The sequence below is a fragment of the Eumetopias jubatus genome, unplaced genomic scaffold (assembly GCF_037043125.1).
Source record: "Eumetopias jubatus isolate StellerSeaLion01/CBP00866 unplaced genomic scaffold, mEumJub1_p1.0 scaffold_124, whole genome shotgun sequence".
Lineage (NCBI taxonomy): Eukaryota > Metazoa > Chordata > Mammalia > Carnivora > Otariidae > Eumetopias > Eumetopias jubatus.
The window spans coordinates 20,393-31,226 of NW_028274930.1; the positions used below are offsets into that span (position 1 = coordinate 20,393).

Consider the following 10,834-nt stretch of genomic DNA (forward strand, 5'->3'; position numbering starts at 1 on the left):
AGTGGTCTGGTAAATATCCAGCTAAATTCTGGAAAGCAGTTGGAATAGGGTCCCCTACTCTTCCACTGCCTTTTCCTCTTGAATTCCTATATTGTTATCCGAAAATAATGTTACACGGTATGTTAGCTAACTTAAATTGAAAAACTTTTTTTAAAAAACGGATTCAGGTCCAGAGTTGTATGCCGTGCTCTTAATGCCCCACCCATTAGGTCTAGGCATTCATGGTTGCTTTGTACAACAACAAATCTTACTACAAACTCCTTGACTCCATGCCTGAATGCCTTCTCTGGACAGGATGTGGAGTTAGCCAGTGGTGCTGGGGTATTGATATGCTTGAGTGCAGCCTACAACCTCTTCACCCAGCTGTTGGTAGAGGAATGACCCAGCTTACGTGTCTCTTGAGTTGGGCTCTCTGAACAACTTGCAAGCATGTCCTGCATGCTCCCTGAAGACTCCACAGGACTGAGCTCCACTTGTCCATAATAATGACCCTGTATCAGCCTTTACCATTCATGTGTAACTCCCCACTTTTCTCTACATACTTTCTGGGTCACCTCTCAAATATAATACTTGCCTAGATGATTAGCACCAGCTATGCCAAATTAAGACAACTGGTGATGATTGGGATGTGTAGAACTATCTTCTGTTCTACTGATATTAATAACTTAATAGATATTAAGAGAATTGGGAGAGAAAAGTAGAAAGATGAGCAAAACTAAGAAAGAATAAAAACTTAATTTTGAAAAGACGAAGGCCCGTTTCACAGCCAAGGGAGAGAGAAAAGCACAGAGAGATGCATTATTTTGCATGATTCTGAACACTTTCCTGGGATATATAAGTGATAACAAGGTTGAAAAGGAAAGAGAAAATTGGTGAACTCTGGCATTTTATATCTTGCCTCCCATAAGCCAACCTCATCCTTGATGGGATGCTGTAAACTTTCTCAAAGTGCACAGAAAGGCCACAGATGTTTAGTTCCCAGCGCAGGCCTGGAATTCCTTCCATCTTCTTGGGTTTAGATTTCACCTATGAGTTGGTCTATCAGATGAACTCGATGTTGAATGAGCCAACCTCTTTGAGCCAGATCCTCCCCCACTGGAAGTAAGAGTGAGCGGAAAATGAGCAACACAACCCTATGCCAACTTGAGACCTCAAAGCAGAGCAAGGTAGCTGAGAAGCCATTTACTGATTGCCTAAGGAAAGTGGGTAAAATGGACAGCACAGCACATCAGGGAGATTCATCTCAAGGATGAATCTGAGCTCTTTCCTCTGATTCCTCTCTCAGAAGACATAGAGGAGAATTGAAAGACAGCCAAGGGCACCATTTAACACCGTGTTAATTGAGATAATAGTCTGGGGTCATCTAATCGTCCTATCAATGCTTCTCAAGCTTTTCCAGGGCAAAATATCCACCCACTAGATACTCCTCAATAATGTTGATTCCAAGTTCCTACTTCCAAGGATGCGAAGTCAGTCAGTCACATTTATAGGGACTGAGAGACTAAAGAGCAGACAGACCATGGATGGATCATGGTGCAAAAATACAACTCTGACCCATAAACTGCAGCAATCTGACCAGAAACCAACCACCTTACTTATGATAAACAGTTCAGGAAGCCAGTTGCCACCAGTCCAACTTGGAAGAAGTCGAATCGCTAAGTTTAGTAACAATCTAGGAAGCTAAACAATAATTTCTGTAACGATAGTCCACAAATTAACAATTTTGGTTAATAACAGACAGCTTTCCTATACTTTTTCCTTCTTGCAATTTAGGACAAGCCAGAGAAATCCAAATACAGACACCAAACCAATCCCCCTGCTTTCAGTTAGCCTACCTCCAGCTTCCCCATGCCAACACCCCCAAGCAGAGCAAACCTGAAGCTTCTCTTTTTCCTACTCTAAAGCTTTCCCACTCCCCTATCTGCCACCGAGACTCAGCCAAAACACAAGTTGAGTGGCTGACTGCCTTGCTACAGCAAGCTTTGAATAAATAGCCTTTTCTTTACTCATCTGGGTGATCTTCTTTTATTTTCACAGTGCTCAGTAATTATTTGTTGAATGAGGAATAAATAATAATTGAGTACAAAAAAGTATAAGACATCAGTTGTGTACAAGTTTCACAAAATTACTGGCCAGGCTCCACTTCCTGTCTTCCATGATGAAACTCCCAGATTGTAGTTTATTTTTTATCTTTTTAAAGATTTTATTTATTTATTTGACAGAGAGAGACACAGCAAGAGAAGGAACACAAGCAGGGGAAGTGGGAGAGGGAGAAGCAGGCTTCCAGTCTAGCAGGGAGCCCAATGTGGGGCTCGATTCCAGGACCCTGGGATCATGACCTGAGCTGAAGGCAGATGCTTAACGACTGAGCCCCCCCAGGCGCCCCCCAGATGGTAGTTTAGATATTTAGTTGTTATCCTCTGTGGTGATCATGTTCTCTCCCAGCCCCATGGGTAGGTAAGGGTAAAGACTCTGAGAGAAGTGTGGGTGGATATGTCAGGGGATAACCCATGGGTGCCCTGGGATAGGTGCAATCTGGGGTGTTTTTCAGAATCAGGGCTATGGGGAGTGAATTTTGTCCTGAATTCAACTCATTAATTTTTGCTTCTTCCTTGGTGTGGAGCTTCTATTCCCTCAGCTCATTATGAGCTGGGTAGGGTGCCCTGAGACATCTTTTCTGCAATAAAGATATAAACCTGGGGCATGAGCTCATCATCAGTTTTATGAGAAACAGGAGAATATCTTGGGCAGTTAGCTCCATAAATTCATCTTTGGGGCCTTGGAGTTGGGACAAGGTGTGTGTAAGAGCCTTTCCCAGGCCACCATTTGCTCACACATTGTCCTGAGGATTAGAACTTTGCATGCTTCTTGGGTCTGGCCCGTCTCTGCTGAGATTCACGGGGTGGAGCAGAGGCTGAAGTCTGGTGAGCTGAATGGGGTTGGGAAGTCTGAAGCGGGTGAGGGAAGGCCTGACAATTGAGAGACTAAAAGTGACCAGGAAGTGGGAGAAGTTCGTCCAACTTCAGGTTTCAACCTAGAGAGTCAGACTGCACACAAATATACCTCCTTGCTGTCAAGAGACAATGTTTCTTGACATCAGAGACCAGTCAGATGGTAATCCTACTTTTCTTGGGCAAAATTATCATCGTTTATCCACTCTCTAGTCTGGATTAGTCCACTTTATTGTCCAAGTAGTAGAGTGGTGAATGGTTGAGATATGTCCTGAGAGGCATCATGAGAATTCTCATGATGCATTTAGCAACAACATTTAGCTCTGTTGCAGTACCTGCATTGGGTAAACTTCATTAAAATCTAAATAGAAACAAAAAAGAATGAAAAAAACGAAACAAATAAAATCAAAATCTCCTCCTAACTTAGAAAACCTCTCCACAAAGTCACCAGAGAGAGGAAACAGTTTTATTTATTTATTTAAAGATTTTATGTATTTATTTGAGAGAGAGTGTTAGTGAAAGCACATCTGGAGTGGAGTGGAGTGGCAGAGGGAGAGGGAGAGAAGACTCCCGGCTGAGCAGGGAGCCTAATGCAGGGCTTGGTCCCAGGACAGTGAGATCATGACCTGAGCCAAAGGCGGATGCTGAACTGAGAGTCATCCAGGCACCCAACAGTTTTATTTTTGAGCAAGTATTAAACCAAAGGGTGAGGTGCATCACATTCTACCTGCTGGGAGCCGGCAAAACAGAAGGAATGTCAACTTTTTATAGTCAGGCAGTGACAACCCATTACATATATGCTTTTGAGATAAACAAGAACTTGGCTTCAAGTAAGAGGATTTGACAGGACCATTTGTCACACTCAGATCATTCACCAGGTAATGGGGGTGGCAATCTCCTTTAGTTAATTGGCTTTATCCAAAGGGGGGAGAAAACTTTTCACAGTTTATGGCAAGAGGTAGTTTTGCCACTTAGAGTGCGACTTCAGTGCCTGTTGAAGTTAGGGTCCCCCTCTGCCACAGAGCCTGGGAGATAAGGGCGCTACCTTCCTTGATGATTACATTTCCAAGAGATGGATCCCAAGTCCTTGAGAAAGACATTTCTGGGTCAGAGCACTGGCAAGAGGCTTACTTAACCTTTAAAAGGTTTAAACACCTAGGAGCAACAAGGAGCTTACAATGATAAGTTTTCTAAAGCAAATGCTCTGAGAAAGGAGGAGAGTGTCACTTCTCTTTTTTAAAATTTGCATTTGGGGCTCCTGGGTGGCTCAGTTGGTTTAGCGACTGCCTTCAGCTCAGGTCATGATCCCGGCGTCCCTGGGTCGAGTCCCACATCAGGCTCCCTTCTCGTCAGGGAGTCTGCTTCTCCCTCTGACCCTCCCCCCTTTCATGTGCTCTCTCTCTCTCATTCTCTCTCTCTCAAATAAATAAATAAATAAATAAAAATAAAATTTGCATTTGTCCTTACATCGCTCACCCCCTTTCTCTCCTTTCTTTTTCTTGTTCCTCAATAATTCACCTCCCCTCTTAAATCTCTGTCCTACTTCTACAGCTATTCACCTTCCATTTACCCCCCTTCTCTCTATCCCTTGTATTCTCTGGCTCCCTGGTGTCTTAGCGAAGTAAGGATCAAAGTCTTACTGGCAACTTTCTGAGGGCAGCTGAAAAAAGATAGGATTGTCACTGCAGGAGGAAAGGGTGGGTCCATGTCAGAGGGCTGGGCTCTGTCATTTAGAAGAAACAGGAGATGGGTATTTGGAGATGTCAGGTTAGTAGTTTCATTTGTTTGCTTCTTTGTTTGTTCTCAAGGTCTCAGCCATGCAGCTCTGAAACCACACCTCCTTATCAGATTTCATCTTTTTTGGCCTGTTCAGCTACTCAACATATGACTTATTCCTTTTTTCCCTTGTCCTTTTGGCCTCTGCTGTAGTCTTACTTGGCAACATCCTCTTCCTCCTGCTCATCCAGGCCAACAGGCACCTGCACACCCCGATGTACTTTTTCCTGAGTCAGCTCTCCATCATGGACATGATCATGATGAGCACAGTGGTGCCCAAGATGGCAGTCAATCTTCTGTCAGGCCGTAAATCCATCTCTTGGGATGCCTGTGCCACTCAGATCTTCCTAGTGGTCATGGTAACAGGAGCAGAGTGCTTCCTCTTGGCAGTCATGGCCTATGACCGGTATGTGGCAGTCTGCCACCCCCTGCGGTACCCTTTGCTCATTAACTGGAAGGCTTGCACTCTCCTGGCCCTGGCATCCTGGATGGCTGGGGTGTCTTTAGTTTCCCCTACTGTGGCTCTCTGGAAGTGGATCACTTCTTCTGTGAGGTCCCTGCCCTGCTGCGTCTCTCCTGTGCTGACACTTCACTCTTTGAGGATCTCATCTATGCTTGCTGTGTGGTCATGCTGCTGCTGCCCCTTGTGGTCACTGTGGCTTCCTATACCCGGATCCTCACAGCTGTCATTACGATGCCCTCCATAGAGGGGAAACAGAAGGCTCTGACCACTTGCTCCACCCACTTGGCTGTGGTGGGCCTATACCATGGAGGAACCTTGTTTAGCTACATGCAGCGGGCCTCCAGTAGGACACCAGTGGGAGACCAAGGCACCTCCATCTTCTACACCATCCTCACTCCAATGTTCAACCCACTCATTTACAGCCTGAGGAACAGGGAGGTAACCAGGGCCCTGAAGAAGGTGCTGGAGAGATGGGGAGTGTAGGCATACTTGCCCTTCTGAAGCTTCCTGTCTTGGTCTGCCCCTTCCTCTGCAAACTCAGGTTTTCTTGTGGCTCCTCTTCTCCTTCTGTACTCATTGGGCCTCTCTGGCTGGTTGGGGCAAGCCTGTGAGCTGAGTAATCAGAAAACCATTTGGACGGAAGATGGCAGGGTAAAAGATGGTACATGACCAGCTACATAGTGAATCTTTCCCCACATTGAGCACCAAAATTTCCATGGTTTGAAGGCCCACATGCAATAGTTAAATTCTCCTTAGGGTTGGTAGGGGAAGTCTTTATTCTGAGTTGCATGTTTAAAGTGAGTGAGGAGGGGAACCCATTCAGAACCCATTTGTGCACTGAAATGTGGTAATGATGCTAGAATCTAGCATAGAGGAGCTGTGCTACCTTGGGCAAGGTTATTTCTCTCTCTAAACTTCCATTTATTATCTATACCATCATAGCTACCAGTAAAGTAAGTCCAACATTTCTGGCAGTAATTACTTACTAACTACTGGAATACAAACTCCATTTCCATGTATCTTATGTTATTCAGCAACATAAAGATTTCTGTGCCTTCTTGCAATCGTGCTTTATGTACAAGTAATAGAGTATAAAATCTCAAAGAAAAATGGCTGGAACATTTTGTCTACCACTTATGCTGACAGCGGCACACTGCAGAAAGTATAGAGGATACAAACATGTCTCTCCATGCAAAGAGGGAATTTTGTGATCAGATTGATTCTTGATCATTGAGACTAAATGTGGAACAAGAGTGAGGTGTGAGAAGACTCTGCCAGGAACTGGTTTCTATAGTTTCCATCACAGGGGCTCTGGAGGGATTTGGGAAATAATCTCTTGATCCATGTCTTCTGCAAAGATCTTCCTGAACTGGACAAACCATCTTCCCCCCATCACTCACTCACACTGCTCTCAAGAGACCTGCATTCACTTCCTAAGAGTCCGTGGGTGTGCACAAAAAATGGTGAGGGAGAGGCCATGGTAAGTCTTGGGAGAGTCCGGCCACAGATATAAAGTGTTCCAGGCAGATGAAACAGTATTCTTGAGCAGAGAGAGCCAGGGATAAAGCTAAAGAGCGTTGACCAGAGGGAATAGGGCCCACATTGCCTAGGGCTTAGTAGGTCAGTGTAAAATGGTAGGACTTTGAGCAGAGGGGAAATATGATCTGCCTTAAGGCTTCAAGGAATCACTGTGCCTTTTGTGTAAGGTCCGTAGTGATGCTCATATAATAAGTCAGATAAGAAATCATGGCACTTGGATGAGGGTAGAAATAAAGGAGGTGGCAGAAGTTGACGACAGGTTTTGGATATAATTTGAAGGTCAAGCCCACAGAATTTTCTGCCTTACTGGAGCTGAAGATTTTGTTAGTTCACAAGGTTTTAGGAGGGATAAAATTAGAAATTACATTTAACACATTTGGCACTCTGAGCTCTTTGTTAGCTCCTTTTATTAAAATGCATGTGTGGGCACCTGGGTCGTTCACTCCGTTAAGCGTCTGACTTCTGCTCGGGTCGTTATCCCAGGATCCTGGGATGGAGTCCCCCTCGGGCTCCCTGTTCAGTAGGGAGTCTGCTTCTCCCTCTGCCCAGCCCTGCTCCTGCTCTCCTCTTTTTCTCACAAAAATATAGTATTATAAAATAATAAACAAATAAAATGTAATATAACAGTATAATTATCTACTAATGTTTAAAAATTCAACAACTCAGTTTTTGTGTTTAAAGGACATGTCATACAAAATTCCCCCCGAATAGCAATTTTAAACATACATAATTATTTATTAGTGAGAGCCCAACTGGGGGGAGGCACAGAGAGAGGGACACAGGCAAGGCAGAGGGAGAGGCAGAAGGAGGGGGAGAGAATTTCAAGCAGACTTTCTGCTGAGCACAGGGTCTGATGTGGGACTCAAACCAAGAATCCTAAGATCATGACCTGAACCGAAGTCAGATTCTTATCCAACTGAGCCACCCAGATGCCGAAACCAAAATAGCAACTTTGGGCATGATCAGAAAAGAGAAAAAATGATGAATTGGGTGGGGGGAGATGGTAGCAAAGTAGGAGGACCCGAGACTTGCCACATCCCTTGAACGTAGCTAGATATTTATCAAATCATCCCAAATAGCTCAGAAATTGACCTGAAGACTGACAGAACAAACTCCAAAACTAAAGAGAGAGAAGAGGCCAAATTGAAGAAGATAGGAATACTTGGTATAGGGGAGAAACAGATTACAGGTGCTCTGCAGAGGAGGGAGCTGTGATTGCAAAGAAGGGAGAGAGAGAGAGAGAAACAGGGAAAAGGAAACCTACAAGGGACTATATCCTCAAGGCCATTGGCTTGGAAAATAAGAGCGGCTGAATTTTTTACTCTTGCAATCAGCAGGGTTTAAAGACTGGAGTTTTGAAGATCACTGAACTTGGGTGGGATAAAGCCTGGGGGTTATTGCACTGCTCCCGGAGATAAAGCAGGAAAACATCCCAGGGACAGTGATCGGAAGAATTCCTGGGGCATACAGGGAGGAGATTACACTTCTCCGAGTGCATCCCTGAGAAGCAGTATTCACAGAGCTGCCTTTCCAGGAAAAAAAGGAGCTTCTCAGGTTCATTTCCCACCCTTGCCCCTCAGTAAAGCACAGAACCACCTGTGGGAAGCAGCGCACTGCCAACACTGGCTGCGTAACTGGCCTACACCAAGCCTTAACACCCTGTGCTCCAGTGGGACTGCACTTCTCACGCATGCTTGCCTCCGTCCCAGCACAGCAGGCACCTCACTTAGAACACCAGCACAAACAACTACTCACACCACGTCTCCCAACCAGAGAGTTCGGCACGGCCTCAGTTCTGGTGGAAGTGGTGACAAGTCTCATTTCACAAGCAGAGTAAAGCACACCAGGTTAAAACTCACCACATTCAAGCCAGGTCCCAAACACTGCCCACAGCAGGCAAAGAGGGACTCTGCAGATGACTGCCTTTGGCTCATGTCATGACCCCAGGGTACTGGGGTCATTGAGTGGGGAACCTGATTCTCCCTCTGACTTTCCCCTCACCCCTGCTCCTGTTCACTAGCTCTCTTTGTCTCTCTCTTTCTCAAATGAATGAATGAATAAATAAACTATTTTTTTAATTTTTATTTTTTTAAGATTTATTATTTATTTATATTTATGCAGATAAAAACACGGCTACCCAAGATAACTGCAGGCCAATATAACTGATGAACCTAGAGGAAATTTCCTCAATAAAATACTATCACACCAAATCCAACAATACATTAAAAAAATTATTCACCACTATCAGGTTGGATTTATTCCTGAGTTACCACGATGGTTCAGTATTCACAAATCAATAAATGTGATACATCACATTAATTTTTTAAAAAAAAATAAGAACCATAAAATCTCATCAATAGATGCAGAAAAGATTTGACAAAGAGCCACACCCATTCATGAACAAAAACCTCAACAGAGTAGGGTTTGAGGGAACATACCACAACATAATCAAGGCAATATATGAAAAGCCCACAGTAAATATCATTCCTTAAGAGTGAAAACTAAGACCCTTTCCTTTATGGTCAGGAACAAGACAGGGATGTTCACAATCACCACAACTATTCAAATACACCTGGAAGTCCTAGCCACAGCAACCAGACAACAAAAAGAAATAAAAGGCAAGGAAGAAGCAAAATTGTCAATATTTACAGATGACGTGATACTCTATGTAAAAACCCAAAAGACCACCAAAAACTGCTAGAACTGATACATGAATTCAGTAAAGTCACAGTATACAAACTCAACATACAGAGATCTATTTCTCTACACTAATAATAAAGCAGCAGGAAGAGAAATAAAGTCCACTTACAATTTTACCAAAAACAATAAGATACCTATGAATAAAATTAAATAAACAGGGGAAAGACCTGTACTCTGAAAACTATGAAACACTGATGTAAGAAACTGAAGCTCCCCAAATTCTTGCCAGACACGTCTCCAAAGCAAGGGGTGGGGGGGAAATGAACTATTGGGACTTCATCAGGATAAAATGTTTTGCACAGCAAAGGAAATTGTCAACAAAACTGAAAGGCAATCTAGGGAATGGGAGAAGATATTTGCAAATGATATATCAAATAAAGGGCCAGTATCCAACATCTGTAAAGAACTTATCAAACTCAACAGCCTAATAGCAAAGTATCCAGTCAATAAATGGGCAGAAGACATGAACAGACATTTCTCCAAAGAATTCATCCAAATGGCCAACAGACACACGAAAAAACGCTCAGCATCACTCGGTGTCAGGGAAATACATCAAAACCACAATGAGACACCACCTTACAATGGTCAGAATGGTTAAAATTGTCACCTGAGCAAACAACAGATGTTGGCAAGGATGTGGAGAAAGAACCCTCTTACTCTATTGGTATGAATGCAAGCTTGTACAACCATTCTGGAGAACATTATGGAGGTTCATTAAAAAGTTAAAAATAGAACTATCCTATGACCCAGCAATTGCACTTCTAGGTATTTATCTAAAGGACCCGAGCAAAGTGAGTCAAAGGGGGCAAATGCACCCCAAAGTTTATAGCAGCAATGTCCACATTAGCGAAATTATGGAAACAGACCAGATGTCCATCGACAGATGAATGGATAAAGAAGAGGTGTTATTTAAATACACTGCAATAACAGCCGTCAAAAAGAATGACATCTTGCCACTTGCAAAGATGTGAATGGAATTAGAAAGTGTTATGCCAAGTAAAATAAGTCAAGCAGAGAAAGACAAATACCTGGGATCGAGCCCTGCATCAGGCTCCCTTGCTCCATGGGAAACCTGTTTCTCCCTCTCCCACTCCCCCTGCTTGTGTTCCTTCTCTCACTATCTCTCTCTGTCAAATAAATAAATAAAATATATTTTTTAAAAAAGTTCTTCCTCCTGTGCTGAGGACAACCAGCCTTACTAACAGTGTGCAGAGGCACTCAGTCACGTGCACCTACAAAGAGATGCATTCCACACCATTCCTTCCTCCCAACTCTTGTAATACAATCCTACACAGGTGAAAAATGACATTTCCCTCTCTTCTTGGACAACTCCTCTGAACTCTGATTCTTATTTCTACTTATACTCAACACCTCCACTTGTTTGTCCAATGGGCTTTACCTATCT

General features: G+C 43.6%; 1 pseudogene; it reads left to right on the forward strand.

Annotated features, from left to right (window-relative positions):
- Positions 1-4,768: 4,768 nt before the first annotated feature.
- On the forward strand, positions 4,769-5,673 carry LOC148161582 (olfactory receptor 2M5-like; annotated as a pseudogene).
- Positions 5,674-10,834: the final 5,161 nt, after the last annotated feature.